The 16,380-nt window shown below is 32.7% G+C and overlaps 1 protein-coding gene across 5 annotated transcripts in view; it reads right to left on the bottom strand.

Moving 5' to 3' along the window:
* The window catches only part of LOC149903862 (uncharacterized), a 149,542-nt gene that overhangs the window by 111,049 nt on the left and 22,113 nt on the right, over positions 1-16,380 (bottom strand). The window lies entirely within an intron of this gene.

Here is a 16,380-nt window from a genome sequence, read left to right as displayed (position 1 = left end):
ATTATCGCGTATTCAGTAAAGATCTATGACTCCCGAAAGACCTAGAACTTCGTACCAGTTTAGAACTTAAATAAATAATGTGAGTATCGCACGAACAACTTTCATGGTGAAATGTATGAAAGTCGAATATACTCGCTTAAATTGGGTCAAGCTTGCACCGGGACAGTTATCATACAGTCACAGGAGACACGACGGTAGTGATTATATGAATTTACAGTACATTTGTTAGCAATTAATGAGGTATTTCAATAAAATCACAGCACAATAGCAAAGCAAACAAACACTAAATTACACCAGCTGATAGAATTACTAAATCTAAGCCCAAACCTAAATACATAATCATTGTAGCATTCGAGATTATCAGATACAATATCTCAATACAAACAACTTCCTGACATAATTGCAACATGAAATAATTTACCCCGGTGCATGCTAACGGGCCGGTGGGGTCATTGACCGGCGAAGGCCGTCGCGATGGCGTGTGACGTCACCGCCCTATGGAAAATTGAACCATGACATTCGGCAGTATTTTCATAACAATGCCTCCGTAGAATAGGACCGGCTTTCGAGTGAACTTTTACGTTGTTATTATAACCTATTGTTATTGTTAGCATTGTGAATATTCCATTTTACCTCAAGGTGTAGGCGCTCTACTATTACCACGTCCTTGTAATTTGGTATTCAGTATAAATAGAATAAAACATTTTACTAAAATATCAGTGTTCAAATTGAACTTTGACTTAACCTTTTTTTATCAGGTATCATAATAAAGTTTATGAACATCAAGATGCCTTGGCCTTCCCTATTCCCCTGTCAGGATAATTTTCTCAAAAATAAATACGAAGTTCTTTTCTAACATACATCTTTAATACACCTAATTGCAAGGTTAGTTTGAAACAAAGACAATAAACCAAGAAGACGTAGCAAGCGCGACGCTATCAACAATTTTATGACGTCTCTTATAATTTCTTTGTTCGTGGTCGCTTCGAGAATTCGAGACTTATCTCCTAAGACCGTGGAGTCGCATCGATTCGCAATATTCAGCGCAAATGCATCCATGTTTTACTATATTGGAAATGAAATACACTTAGATAAATCACAACATCCACTCGAATGCGACTGCCATTCAAAACTGGATTTTTAGCGATTCGTTCGGCTAATAGCTGTGATTGATCCTCAAAAATTGGACTGATAGTTCACGCTTGTTTTGATTTGACTTGTTGACGAAATACAAGGTTTCGAATCCCACCCCGTTTTTTTTCTATTCTTTAAAGTTTCTCACATAACTGTTTGTCAAATGCCTTTTTCATAAAATTAGTAATATAGCTTTACCTTTTGTTGGTACTACGCACACAATACCGCAAGCTAATAATCCAGTAATTAAACGTACACAAGGAAACATCCGACATTGAAAATCAGTCTCTGTTGAAACATTTAACAACGCATTATAATATTAACACATTTAGGGCTAATTTTTCAATCCTTGGTTAAAACTTATTCGTCGAATAACATATAAAACAACCATTTCAAAATGTATTCTTATTGCATGCAATTGACAGTTTACGTGACATATTTTAATATTATCGTGTAATACTTTATTGGACGGATAAATTTTAACCAGGGATTGAAAAATCGGCGCTTAATTTTAAATTGAATTTCTATGTGCCTATATTTGAATTGATAATCCAAGCAATGGTTGATGCAATAATTGGTATTTATATAGTATTGAGCAATGAAATGGTACTAAATACTAATAGTAAAACTCGAAATAGCTGGTTGATACGTCTGCAGTTAAGATATTCCAAGTATTCAATATTGTTGTAACTTCTTGTAAACAAGACTGAGATAAGGTTGCATTTCTCAATGTAATCTTTGTAATAAACTAATAGTGATTTCGAATATTAAAATGTAACATTTTCTACTCCAAAAAATAACTTACTTATCAAAATCGAAATCGGAGCATTCGCGGCAGACCGATAGTTTTAACTTTTAAACTTAAGATTATTTATTACTAGAAATAATTAAATTAACTTATCTTTTTATTTTAAAAGTATTCAATCCATGTTCGTTCTGCATCTTCATAAAATTAACACTTAAAAATCTATCACATAGTAGTTCTAATATATCAAACTATACAAAAGAGTTTTCGTCTAGACTGATCATATATAAATTCACGAAGACGTATCAGTCTGCAATCAATTTACTTGAGAATCATATTACAGCTTGCTGCTGCTTTTGCTCGCTGTATTTACATTTCACTATTATAAAGGTTAACATATTCAGAATTAAATGCATTAAATATCATAAACACAAAATATATGCTCGAAAAATCCCTATTCGGCGTTAATATTATAAAATAAAATTCAAATTATATCAGATAGGTACTTAAACTTGTGCTGGATTCAATCTGGATAAAACTATACTATGTTAATCGTGTTTGTAACAAATTTTATTCAGTTTGGTCATCAAGTTTTGTAGATATCATTCAAGTAAGAAACGAGACAATTACTTAGTCAAATCTATCCAGTACATAAAAATCTTTAAAAAAATACCATAGAATAATAACTAATATCGTAATAATTCTAAAATAACAAGTTAACCCAACTTAATAAATTGAATATTGAATGATATCTAATCATACTAATATATCTAACTTCCAGCTTCAAAGATTTATTCAATACATTTTCTAGAAAGTTCACAGCGTAATATGGCTCTGAAGAAAATTATTAAAAGGAACTCAATGGTAAAATGTAGTTGAAGGCAGACATAGTTACGGCAGTACTTTCAAATCTTAATAACTTTGCGACTGCTTAAAATATTAACTCAATTTATAAGATTCAAATAGAAGTTAATCTACCCCACAAATTTATACTAATATCACAAAGCTTGATTGATTATTTGAATCCAATTATGCCGAGAACTTTTGGGTACAAATAAAAAAATATTTCAGGGTTGGATAATAATTTATAAGCCCATAATCTTTCTCTATAAATGGACTACCATTTATCGAGGTAGATTATTGGCTTACAAGTTAATAATATTCACGAATCTATAGAAGGAAAGCATCAAAGAAAAATGTTGCATATTACGCGGAAAAAACAGTTCTATCGTACACCAATTTCAGCTGGTATATCGTATCAGATAGTAATAAAGGCACCTCCTCGGTGCCTTTATTAAGGTTTAATTATTAAGAAGGTATTTTTCTACTTCCCCGAGTCATCTAATGTGATAAAATGAATACGAAGGAATAAATAAATGCTTCTATATAATATGAAACTCTAAAGTTTACACAAGATAAAGCTCACTCACACAACAGAAAATATCTAGCATATGAACCGCCGTTATTTTTTTTTATAAGTCAACTAAGCAAGCGAAATTCTATTTTAGAAATATATACAAATTATTACAGAATAATTTGCCAACTAATTACCTGAACATCCTTTATATTGGCGAATAGAATAGAGAAAGACATATTTACTTATCGTAATAAAATCTCATGTTAACTAATACCAAATTAGTAGTAAGATACTACTAATTAAAACCAGCTAAGAAGTAGGTAATTGATATTAGTTCCTATATTAAGTCGTAGCAATATTATAGCGTGTAGGCGATTAACCTAAATATAAAAGAAAGCGCTAGTGTTGGATTTACAAAAAAATAAACAAAAAACAACAATATTAAAGGAAAATGGCTAAAAGCGCGGTTTCAGCCAGATCATCACACCTGTCGAGTTCATCGAACTCCCCAGCTGCTGTTGAAATCATTAACTTTTATTAGACGTAGGATAAAATAGAAATTTAATATGCATGCTTTCAAACAATTAAGCGATACCTACTGTCTTGGGATCTTAAAATTCTTTCATTAGAAAATTTAAGCATTGTAAATGGAAACCCAAATTTAATACAGAAAAGAGTAAAAGCGTTGCGTAGGTGAAGACATTTACAGTAATTAGTTATTGTTATTATTTCAAACAAATTGTCCAAAACTGTGTAGGATTTTAATCTATATAAAAATAAATATATTTTAATATGAAAACACGACAAAGTTTTTATAGCTGTACCTACAGGCTACAGCTGACACTGTATGCACTTGGAAAAGCTTTTGTTAAAGTTTGACTAAGTTATTTACAGTTAGTTTGACTGGCTTAAGTCGAAACTTTGTGATGTTTGTTTTATAAACACGTTTTAAAAAATTAATAATTCAATTTTCCCAAAAATTTATAACGTGGAACTAAACTACAGTTAAAATATCAAGCCTTTTCTTGAAATTCATCTTTTTATATTCAGTCAATTTAAAAATGCTGAAGATCTTAATTCAAATTGAAGAATGTTGTAAATAAACAAACATTAGGCAAGAATAACTCCTATCTGCTATTTTGTTTATAATAAAATAATTAATTTATCATGTATAGGTACGTCTATATTCCTACCTACCTCCATATACCTATCATGAAAAATAAATAAAACATATTCATATAAAACACGTGCATGTCGCAATAAGAAGATAAGACCATCAAGACGCTTAGCGAATGCGGTCCTCAGGAACGGGACAGTAAAAGCAAATAGCCCGTAAACCTTAGGGAAACACTCCACTCAAGACACACTAACGTCACACGACGGTGTTGAGCTGATTTTAGTCTTGATAAATGTACATAGTTCATAATAATATGACGAGATGTAATCTGTGTAGAAGACGTTGAAAGGAATACTTTCCATAAAGATGATATTAAAAGGTTCTGTGGATATAAGTACAAATGAGTAGAAATGTTTATATCACAATCATAACTTTAGTTATTTATTAGTCAAACATAAAATCAAGGAAGTCCATCGATCCGAAAATTGAGGTAGGTACAATGTTCAAAACATGATGTTTCAGTTACAAAATTAATTCCCAAGTGATGACCAACTAATTGATTGCCTCCGAAATACCGACGAGATTATATAATTACCTACCTATCTGGATAGGTAGGTAAACCTACCTATCCAGATATACCTACCTATTCCTACTTGAAAAACTATACAACCAATACACACAACAAAGCACATTCAGAACCATCGCTCCTCACTCAAACATACGAAAGAACGTTTAAAATATGCAATTTTCACCGTCGCACGCCGCGCCAGGGAACCGGGTCACCTACATCGCGAGGACTGTTGAGATGGTAAACGTCACTGAGCGCAGCCTTTACCTGGACTCGTTTAACGTTCGGTGCATAGTTAACGCGAATATATAGACGTCATTGTTTGGTTGTTATACCTATGCTTAGTACTTCTTTGAAGGGTGAGACATAATATAAAATTGAGCACAAGAAAAGCTGCTACGACATCGAAGGAGGACGACGGAAAAACTCCTTTATAACAGATCGTGATATGCATATTATTATCAAATTATAATTCTTGAAATTTTATTCCTAAAAAAGGCGGATAAAGTATCGTTGCTACTTATAAAATTGGTAATAAGTGATGTTCTCTATTTTAGCTGAGATTGTAGCTATGTTATAGATCTCACCAAACCTTTGGACATCGAGATAGAAAGCAAAACAAACTCCGCTATCACATTGTAAGAATAGAATATATTATTATTATCTTGATACACAATTAACATTCGCAAATTGTAAAGACGCAAGACATTCACAGAACAGCCAAAACGGATATGACTTCATTATTCTAATAAGACATCAAACGTATGGCAGCTTCATAAATCAGCCATTCGCCACTTCCATGTAATGAGAACCTTCTAGAAGACGACCGATCTTTCAGTTATACATAAATATTAGGAATTCAACGAAAACTCTAAGTAATCACGCAATTGAAATAGGGCGAAACTTTTCAAGACCCTTTAGAAATTTACGAGAAGGCCTGTAGGACTAAAAGGTCCTTAATATGAAGAACATTAAATTTCGATATCCAACATACATAAATAGAACGAAGGATCGAAACGAAATGAACCAAACATTAACAATTTGCATAACAAGTGTGCTAGAACACAAGTCAATAACTGCGTTAAAAACAACCGACTTCAAACTTGCACTTGCAACATTTACAACTACAGACAAAAATGCTCATAAAATAAAAACTACTGGGCCTATCCGAATAAAATTTTTATGGGACCAATTCGACACCATCCCGCATCGAACAAAAAAAGAATCACGTAAATCGGTCCAGAAACCAAGGAGTAATCGGTGTACATACATAAAAAAAAAAAACAAAACATACCGGCCGAATTGATAACCTCCTCCTTTTTTTTGAAGTCGGTTAAAAACACAATCAATTTTCAACACTACGAGATTGGTGTTTGTTTAAAATTAAATTCTAACAAGCAATTTCAGCGCTGATGAAACGAAACACTAATTATAGAAGCAATCTATACGATACGATACATCAAGTCATATCAATTTACGTGACATATTTGAATATAGCTCATAGCGAGTTTAATATCTATTTTAATGTAACGCGGTCGCGACCCGGTTATAACCATCTGGATGGTATAAACAATGAATGCATAAAAATGTACGTTAAAAAGAGGGTATTTAATTGCAGACCAGGATTACAATATTGACAAGAGATCTAAGAATACGTATGATCTTAGTTCACTATCGAAATTTGACTCGTATTTCTACGATGTACTTCTATTATGAAACAATAATAACAGCTGTAAAATAAATACAACTTGTTAGCGTTATAAAGAAATGACTTGTTATATAATCTTGCTTTGAAAGGCAAAACACAAAGGAGACTCGCCTTTCGTTGGTACCAACTGCATTTTAATATGATCCTTGAGAAAATATTTTTCGTAGAATTATGTTCATATAAAAATGAAATGAAATCCGACGAAATGGAAATCATCAACATAATGGAAAATTCTAGCATATCTTCAATATTCACGAATTAAAATCTATGAAATATTATAAAACATTTTCCCGTATGATTTAGTGTTGTTATTTCTTTATGAATATTTTTACCCCTATGCCATTTATGTTTGCATGCTCAGGAAAAAAACGCTCCTAAAACTAATCTAAAACGCGTTTCTCTTAAGCCTGTCTAACTTCCTCTGACCACAATAATGAACAATGTCACAAAGTAATTACAACTTCCCAGTCACCAAGTTGAAACCTTAGGCCTACATATTTCAGTGACCTCGAAAACTTACGAGTTTCAGGTTCGACCACGTGAAAATTAACTTGACACATTTCCCGGGTAAAACATCGTTAGGAATTCTTGCGGCAACTTGCGCAAAGTCTGAGTGAATTCGATATTTATAAGTTTTTACTAGGTACTTACATAGTATGGAAGTAGGAACCTTATGAACTCATTAGTTTATGCAAGCAGTGAAATTGATACTTTCAAGTTTAGGCATTTGGTTATATTTCTTAAGCACGTGTAATCATTACTACTACTTTCAGATTCGATAAAATGTGGCATATCAATCAATCATACCACAGCTTAAAAGGCCCTCAATTCGCCGGAATTGCGTGGAAAATATCATAGAATATAGTTTGTATATATATTTTTATTAGGTACTTTTTTCTCTCATATTATACTGTTATTTTGTTATTTTAGTAAAGTTTTGTTTACGATAAGACAACGCGTCTAAATATAAACATGAATGTTATCGAATAGCAATTAATAGATTACTGTTCTAAAATAGTATGTCACGATGAGCATAAAGTCAATCACAAATTAGATTATTACAAAGTTTAAATAATTAAATATCTAATGCTTAAATAAATTTTTAGACTGAATTTACACCCATTGCCATAAGTATATACGTATTATATATTTTTCAATTTTTACATGGCACGAAAACAATTTATCATTATTTTTATCATCCTTCATAGAGATTAAAAAAAAGTAGGCATTTAAATCTATTGATGAGAACGATTTAAAGTCTACAGCTATCATACAAATGTTATTAAAAGTATAATCAAAACATGAAATGTATTACATTTTATGACAATACACTTAGGAATTGTTTTGCGTCAACCCTCCATCACAAGAATAACGAACTACAATAACTGTACATATGAGTGCTGATATTTTCTTTGATATTGCTGTTTCTAGATGTATCATGAATATAAAACGACCTTCGACCTTACTGATTTTTCATACATTAAATTAAAATTTAGAATCTCAAACTTAAATTTCTGTAAACCTAACACTCGAAGACAACACATTGCATTAATTTTTATTTTTCTATGCAAATATCTGAATATAATTTATATTAAAGATTTATATACAAAATTCTAATCAATAATCATTAATTAATCATTAAAACAAAAATGATATATGTAGAAGCTGTGTTGAACGAAACACAAAAAAGCAACTCACCGATACGATAATAACACCGGCATATTAGCACCAAAAACACGATCCACGACACCACAATCGGGCAGTCTTGCATTTTCACCGCACATTAGTAAACACACAGATATAAAAACTGTAGAAAAACTTTAAGGAAAATCTGCGACAACAGCTATCCAAAGCAAAGCAAAGCGTGCCTTTGTTTTCCTCGCACTGTACGTATGTGGGTAGACGCAGGTCGATGTCATCCGCTGACACCCAAGATATGCGTGTGCCCGCCGTTTGGCACATGCGCGGGAGTTGCGATCCAAACACTCTATAGTCGTGCAATTAGCGACTCCCGGAAAATGCGATAAATAATCACAAAGTGTGAAAATGTCGAGTATATTTTTTAACTCGCGATTGAATTTTTTCCATCATTTTGAGTATTTTAGATGGATATTTACATCGTAAACGTCGATAGATACGCGATGTTTAGGGCTATCTCGATACGATCATCTAATCGACTAATCAACGCGCGCAGCGGACTCGCATCGTTGACTGACGCGCACGCCTCTAAAGTAGTAAAGTCTAAACTACGAACATGTGGACGGGCCGCACAATGCTTTCGTAAATGATAACTAAAATAAAACCACCTCCCAAGGAGGAGGACAAAAACCGATTAAATTCCCTCTCGATCGACAATTATAGTGACGGCGAGATAGCAGTGTCGATGAACCGCTAAGTAAATAAAATTGTTGTGAATCGCATCCCGCGGCCATTCATCGCGATGGCGGATGTGGAATTTGTAAACAAAACCACAGTATTTCAAATTAATTGCACTTAAATCTGTTTGTAATAACATTCCGGAATCGAATACCGTATAATACATAAACTGAAATAAAATACAAGTAAAGCTATCTATTTTCAAAACTTAATACCTAGTTCTTTAGACATAAAAGTTATAAAAAGCTGAACGCGCATTACTTTTACAAAAAGCATGATCAGTGAAGCAGATACACCATAATCGATATTACAAATTACAATAGAGGCGAAACAATACAGCAGTCACGAATTTCAAACTTTTTGTTGCCTTTGTTTCAATACAAATGAACTTTAATGTACTGTAAAAAGCGGGCATTCGGATCGTATGTTACCTTCGCTATGGCCAGGAACGAATGATGATTCATAGCTGGCTTCATTCTCTTTTTGTTCTATTTTGCATACATACATACATACATATTCAGCCTACATTTGTCCACTGCTGGACATAGGCCTCAGTCATGGCACGTCACTGCGCCCGGTCGTTTGCTCGTTGTCGCCAGTATATATTTTTTTTTAGATGAATATTCACATCGTAAACGTCGATATCGTCGTCGTCTATTTTTCATACCAACTGCTAAATCTTTCTTCACGAATATGCTCATACGTACAAGAAATTTTTAAATATTTTAAGTAAACCTCATTGGCTTTGAAAATTTAAAATAGTAATAGTTATTTAGCGATGTAATATGTAACGTACATGATGCACTATTAGCGCAACGCATATTTTGTTCACTTTGAAAAAAAGTATTTCTACATAAATCCTGCAAAACCTGCAAACAGCTCAAATTTTGTAAATATCGCATAAACACTGTATGCAACTACCACGAAGTAGATCGCGTAATTAGTGCGGTGTACTCAAAGCGCTATTTATTTAAAGACAAGCTCAAGCAATTAAACTAAATCTCCAACAATTAAACGAGCCAAGAACGAAAGAGTAATCTGCTAAACGCTGAAACGGGCACGAAAAGATCCCCTTTGATGTTCGCCGAGAACGCCTTTGAGATCGCTCTAGTAAAGCAGTGGTAGAAATACTTTAAGATTTCACTGTTGTGTGTAAGCTAAATTTATTAAATGTTTAATTTAATGCGAATGTTTGAAAAATAGAAAAATGGTCTTAACTATAACGAATGAAAGGCACCAACTTCGCATTTGCTGTTGGTTTTCTTCAGGTTATTTAAATAGGTTAAGATTAAACTTATTAGTCAAAATAATTGTTGAAAATTTATTTCCATTGCTAACAATTCTATTGTACACATTTTAGCCCCTTTTTGGCGAAATGATATTACATTTTTATACCTTGTACATAAAAGTAGCAGTACAGTAAAATCACTGTGATTTTTGAGCTGTGAAAAGTCACAGATAAAATAACCGTGATTGCCACTAAAACGGGTGCATTACCCCCAGTTCACACTCGACAGCGTGTGAATGTATTTCGCTCTATGAGTTTATTCCTAACATTTAAGTGGCGGAGTGGTCGTGTATGAATAAGTAAATATTTGCATAAATAAAGTTTTGCTGCGAACTTATTTTTGCAAAACTGTTTACTCTATGCATTTCATGTTATGAGATGAACATACAAATGAAACGTAAACCATGTCTGAAGCTAGTTAAAACTCAAAAGTATTGTTTAACACGTAGGTAATCTGCTTATTGAATTATTGTCAGGATGTGCTTTACGGAAAGAACAATTTAAAAAGTAATACAAAAGCTTTGAAAATACTAGAAAACTAAGAGGGTCATTTCTTACAAAACTTCGATTTGACAAGAATAAAATAACTAGTAAAACGAAGAATCTCAAAGGTCATTTTAATATCGAGGAGCACGCTACAAGATACATTCATATTAAAAGTTAGGTCATGAATAATACAGAAGTTCGCAAACCGCGAGAAACAGCGACTACAGCATATCATCGAACGGGAAGTCAAAACCCACGGGAAATCCACCGAACAAGACTTAACATAAACATTACGAAAATATAATAAAAAATACACACACCGCCCGCGCTATCCCATTTCCGCTATCTTGCAAAATATACTGGCATTTTCCGAAAACCATTCGATTATTATTGAAGCCATTAAAATTCTTAAGAAAAGATGGTATTTTCCTTTATTTTCTTCACACATTTCATTGTGCTGTCGTATAAGTATTAATAGATTTATAACAACAAATATAACGTCCGGAAGATTTGTATTGTTTCAGTAAGATCAACGAACGCATTTACACATTTGGATACGTATTATGACGAACAACCTGTAGGTATATAACATCTTTGCAAGTCTTTCAGATGATGCAGGATAAAAGAATGTCATCACATCTTCAATAAGCCTAACATATTAATAAGTATCGTAACAAAATTGAACCATTATTAACTCTATAAAACGAATGTATTAACTTAACATTATTTGAAACTTGTTGTTTAATATCAAAATATACCTATTCTTACTGAAACGAAATTATCTTCAGTGTTATTTAGTTATTTACCTGTCGTGCCGCAGCGCCTACACAAAATTCTAATGCTACTTACACCGTACACCTACGTAGATTTTTATTTACAAAATAAAATTTATATTTCTCATTTTCCAGGAAATTTTGAAGGATCGCTTTATCGACATTATGTTTAATAATGGTTATTAACATAGTGTTTGTACATTCATATCTAAAAAATTACGGCTAAATTAATATCTAAAAAATTACAGCTAACGTTACGTCAAGATATAAGAATAAATTATAAGACATATCTTTATTGCCAAAAGCATTATGAACATTTTCCTGGCTATCCCGTACCCTTTTTCCTTTACTTCCTTGCCTCGATTAAGTAATAATGAATATTAACTAACATTTTGCTTGTTAATACATCGGGCATTGAAATTTGTCGGCACCGATTGAATCGATCTCAAAAAACTAACTCTCAAGCTAATTCATGCCACTTGCATATACGCGACAAACAATATAAATGTATTTTGATATCAAAACAAATGACCCAATGTCCTTACGTAAAAATAAGCACACTAAGGTTACTTAAACTATTGAATATCGTTAAACTAAATAGGTCGGGACCGTCACCTCGCCGGTCGACCTTGCACCGAAGGTTCTGGAGCGAGCATGCATTTCCCGACTCCCGAGAGAACCACAAGGATTACTGAACGCTCTTCATAATTTCTATGTGCATTTTCATTGAAAATTAGATGGCACATTGTTTCTGTTATAACATTTTTTCTTATGATTCTGTTATGATTTTATTTTATTTTTCTCTTTGTACCTGCGATATGTTCATATTATGTACCTAGTTACCTACCTACAATTTGTCGAAAAGATATGACGATGTCTTGGCTAATGTTTCCCTTTATTTACTTCTATAGATTATAATACTTAAAACGACGTAGTAAATTAAAGGTCTAGCCTAGGATAAGAAATTCATTATCTTTTAATCGTTAGTTACACCACTCGAATGCATAATTTACCTGTAAATCATTATTAATAAATAACTTATTTCTAATTTATTTGCCAAATGACACAAAGTTATCCCACCACTCTGTATTTAAATTAATTTTGCTAGTGGAAACGCCAACTTCAAAATAAATGTAATCATTTTTGATGACGATCTCTTTAAATAGGAAGAAACAATAGCTATTAATTTACTTCCAAACGCAAAAATTGTTGGCACAATAATTGTATTATATATTTTCTTTATTAAGCCAGTTAATCTATAAATTACAATCCCTCCAACTGTTAACTAGCTACCAAATTTGCAAACCATCGGCATTTTAGCCGTGAAAGCGTAACAGCCAATCAAGAATCGAAAGTCAATCTCGTTATAACACCATAATCAACGATGATGACTCACTGACGATTTCTAGAAGCCTATGTAATACCCAGATATAAGAGGCTAATAAAAATAAGGTACAAACAGCTTTGTTCAATTATTCAGGCGACTTTTATCTCCATGATGCGCACGAATGCTTCTTAGGTAGAAGTTAGAACATATAAGCGCCTGTGAATAATACATTATGACACGATATTCTTGAAGGTGCCAACAAGAAATTTGCAGAGGGATCTTTTAATACCCATGCATAATTATTAATTAACTATAAAGCGCTTGAGTCTAGACTACAAGTTGTTAATACGCGACGTAAATATAATTAACATGACAATTAATTCTATTGTAAGTTCATAATTCATTTGAGTTTGCGTCATCAATCTCAATTATTAATTAACTCCATCTGTATAATTTTATTCTAAATAAACAAGATTGAAAAAGGTTCTTTGCAGAACAAAAAAAATCGTCTGTAGGTATGTGTTGCGTAGTGTCGATGGTATTCGAAGAACAAGAAAATCCGTCAGAAAATTTGTCTTATTATTCGCCACCCTAAAATCTGAAGACCACAGCATACTACGCAACATAATGTTAATTTCTAAACGAATACAAGGTTCATATTATCATATTATATAGGTATAGTAACATGTAACTCTCAATCGATTTACAATCTGCACGGTACAACGAGCATGACAAACACACATTACACCACTTTTATATCCAATTTATTATATTGTGTTGCCATACCTGGTGTGATTAATGTATCGATTAGTGCGTAAACATGATTTGCGAATGATGAATATATTCGACGCTAATTAATACGCTTCCATTATAATGAATGCGGCAATCAATCTTTCACCGAATATAATTGTTGTATGTAAAACGTTATTATTAACATGGTCGTCATCCTATATTGTACCCTATTTAATCCATTTGCCTTATTTAAGTTAATAAATAATGAAGTTATTATTTTAAATACTTGTACATGTACATACCTACCCAGAGATATCCATATAAGTACGTAATTCAACATCATAATTAAGTTATTTAAACTTGAACACAATCGACAAAAATTTTAAATATTAAATGATTATTTGACAAGCAATAATTAACAATTAAATTAAACTGCGATTAAATTTACCCTATATGTATAAAGCTATTGGCACATTTGAACAAAAAATATCCACATGAAATTAAGAATTATTTTTAAATTTATGACTTGCAATCCGCCCTCAATTCGCAATAGTTCAAACCAGAATATTTAGACCCCTAAATTATATATTTTCTCGTATAATGCATAGATCTAGTTGAGATTCCGTTATTTCTTATCCAATCATTATGAAACATACATTCACTTTTCAGCATTTGCTGTAACATCACAGATGATATAGACTACAGGCCCATGTTGAAAAAATTATGGGTCATTTGACCCACCACCTGACCTATCTAGAATGATATAAGAGCATAAAATAATAAGATTCACCACTATGACGTCACTCGTAAGCTGTCCACCTGAGTGCAGGTGAGAATTCGAAAGTTCAGGTAGAGATTTTCTCCCCTTGTCTCCATGATTTTTGTACGGCGTTGCGGAATAATGGCTTAAAAGCAGTATAGAAATAGTATGACACAGATGCCGTACAAAAATGGTGGTCCACAAAGTCGGAATTTATTTTTATTTTTCGACAGTTGCCGGGGTAAATTTGGTCATTTGATTTTGTACGGCATCTGTGTCATACTATTTCTATACTACTTTTAATCAATTATTCCGCAACGCCGTACAAAAATCATGGAGACAAGGGGAGAAAATCTCTACCTGAACCTTCGAATTCTCATCTGCACTCAGGTGGACAGCTTACAAGTGACGTCATAGTGTTGAATCTTATTATTTTATGCTCTTATATCATTCTAGATAGGTCAGGTGGTGGGTCAAATGACCCATAATTTTTTCAACACGGGCCTGTAGTCTAATATGATGGTTAAGCATCTTTCAAAATGGTAGGAATGGACGTTGTTAGTAACAAATTCAAAATTTTATACTGAAACCACACCCCGGACACTCCATACAAAATGATCATTTTGACAGTCACACTGTAGAGACTGCAAATGTGTGTGTTAACGCTTTATGGTTGGCACATTTGTGACTAGCGTAAAAAAAAAATTCGCGTTTTTCTGATGAAATACACAATATCTAAACAGTAAACAGCACAATATCTAACCATTTTCTACGAAAAACGATAATCACAAATCCAAAATAATAAAATTACTTTAAGTCAATTTGATTAATGTTGTCAATCTTCGTTGCGTATCGTCCTTGCAGAAAAATATGGCCCATTTTATGTCTGATCGCGCGGGGGTGAGGTAATTTTAATTTTGGCGGGAGGCGGAGAGTGTCCGTTCTGTAGCGTTTAGCTACTATTATGTATTCTGTGCTGAAACTAGAACTGTTTTATTAGTTGTACCTAATACATTATTCTCAAATATTTACACGGTTAATTATTACCAAAAAAACTTATTCACTATATTAAGAATCACAACATAACAAAGGCCTTCATCATTACGCCTCATCATGCAACAAATGAGAAAAATACGGGCTGCAAAACATCAAACGCATTGATAAGCCGTCTCGTGATCGCAAGTTGCAACATAAGATCACGTATCTTATCTAGACATAATTACAGGCATAGCAAATACACGCTGCGCTCGCAAAACCCTTGAGAGTTATCAATCAGTCACTTTGTTAGAATTTATGGCGGCACTAACATCTCATTGATAATTATTTAATTTAATTTTATGTACTGCAACTGCAAAATATTCTGGTTTCTTCCACTTTCAGTAAATTGTGGAAATTAAGACATTTTGTTGCGTAATGATGTTTGTTGATAATTGTAAATATGCTATGATAAATTTTTACTTCTTACAAGTTAGGTAGGTAGATATATAATCCTTATAACAGTTTGAATCGAGATTCGCCTTTATACTAAATCTGCAATTCATTATCTCACAGATAAGTCTAAAATACTGAGTACAAGAAACGAGATGTATTAACAACCATCGAAACGCTGTACCGAACGGAATTTATTGAAGCAATGGTACCTCCACGTAACTAATTTCGCTGAGTGCAAATTCACATCGCAAGATGTTCTCTTATTGACATTTCACTTGTACGCGACTCTAATACATTAGCAGAATGCATTTCACTGACCGTTTCAATCAAATTAGTACAAGATTTTCAATACCTAACATTTATCTTATAATAAATAACAAACTACAAGTCGTGATGCAGACGAACTGCATTGGGTACCTACTTACATATACACCGAATATACATTATTAGGAAAAGTATTGACACGGACATTTTTCACGAGATCATGACGTGTTAGATCAAAATGTTAATTCAATCCATCATTCAAATAAAACATTCCATCAAAATTAGTCAACCCTAAACGAAAAAAATTGAGCATG

Source organism: Colias eurytheme, chromosome 12 (genome assembly GCF_061535395.1).
Source record: "Colias eurytheme isolate Ceu_HAF_F1 chromosome 12, ilColEury1 Martin Lab GWU primary, whole genome shotgun sequence".
Lineage (NCBI taxonomy): Eukaryota > Metazoa > Arthropoda > Insecta > Lepidoptera > Pieridae > Colias > Colias eurytheme.
The sequence above is the reverse complement of the archived record's forward strand: the minus strand, read 5'-3'. Positions and strand labels throughout refer to the sequence as shown.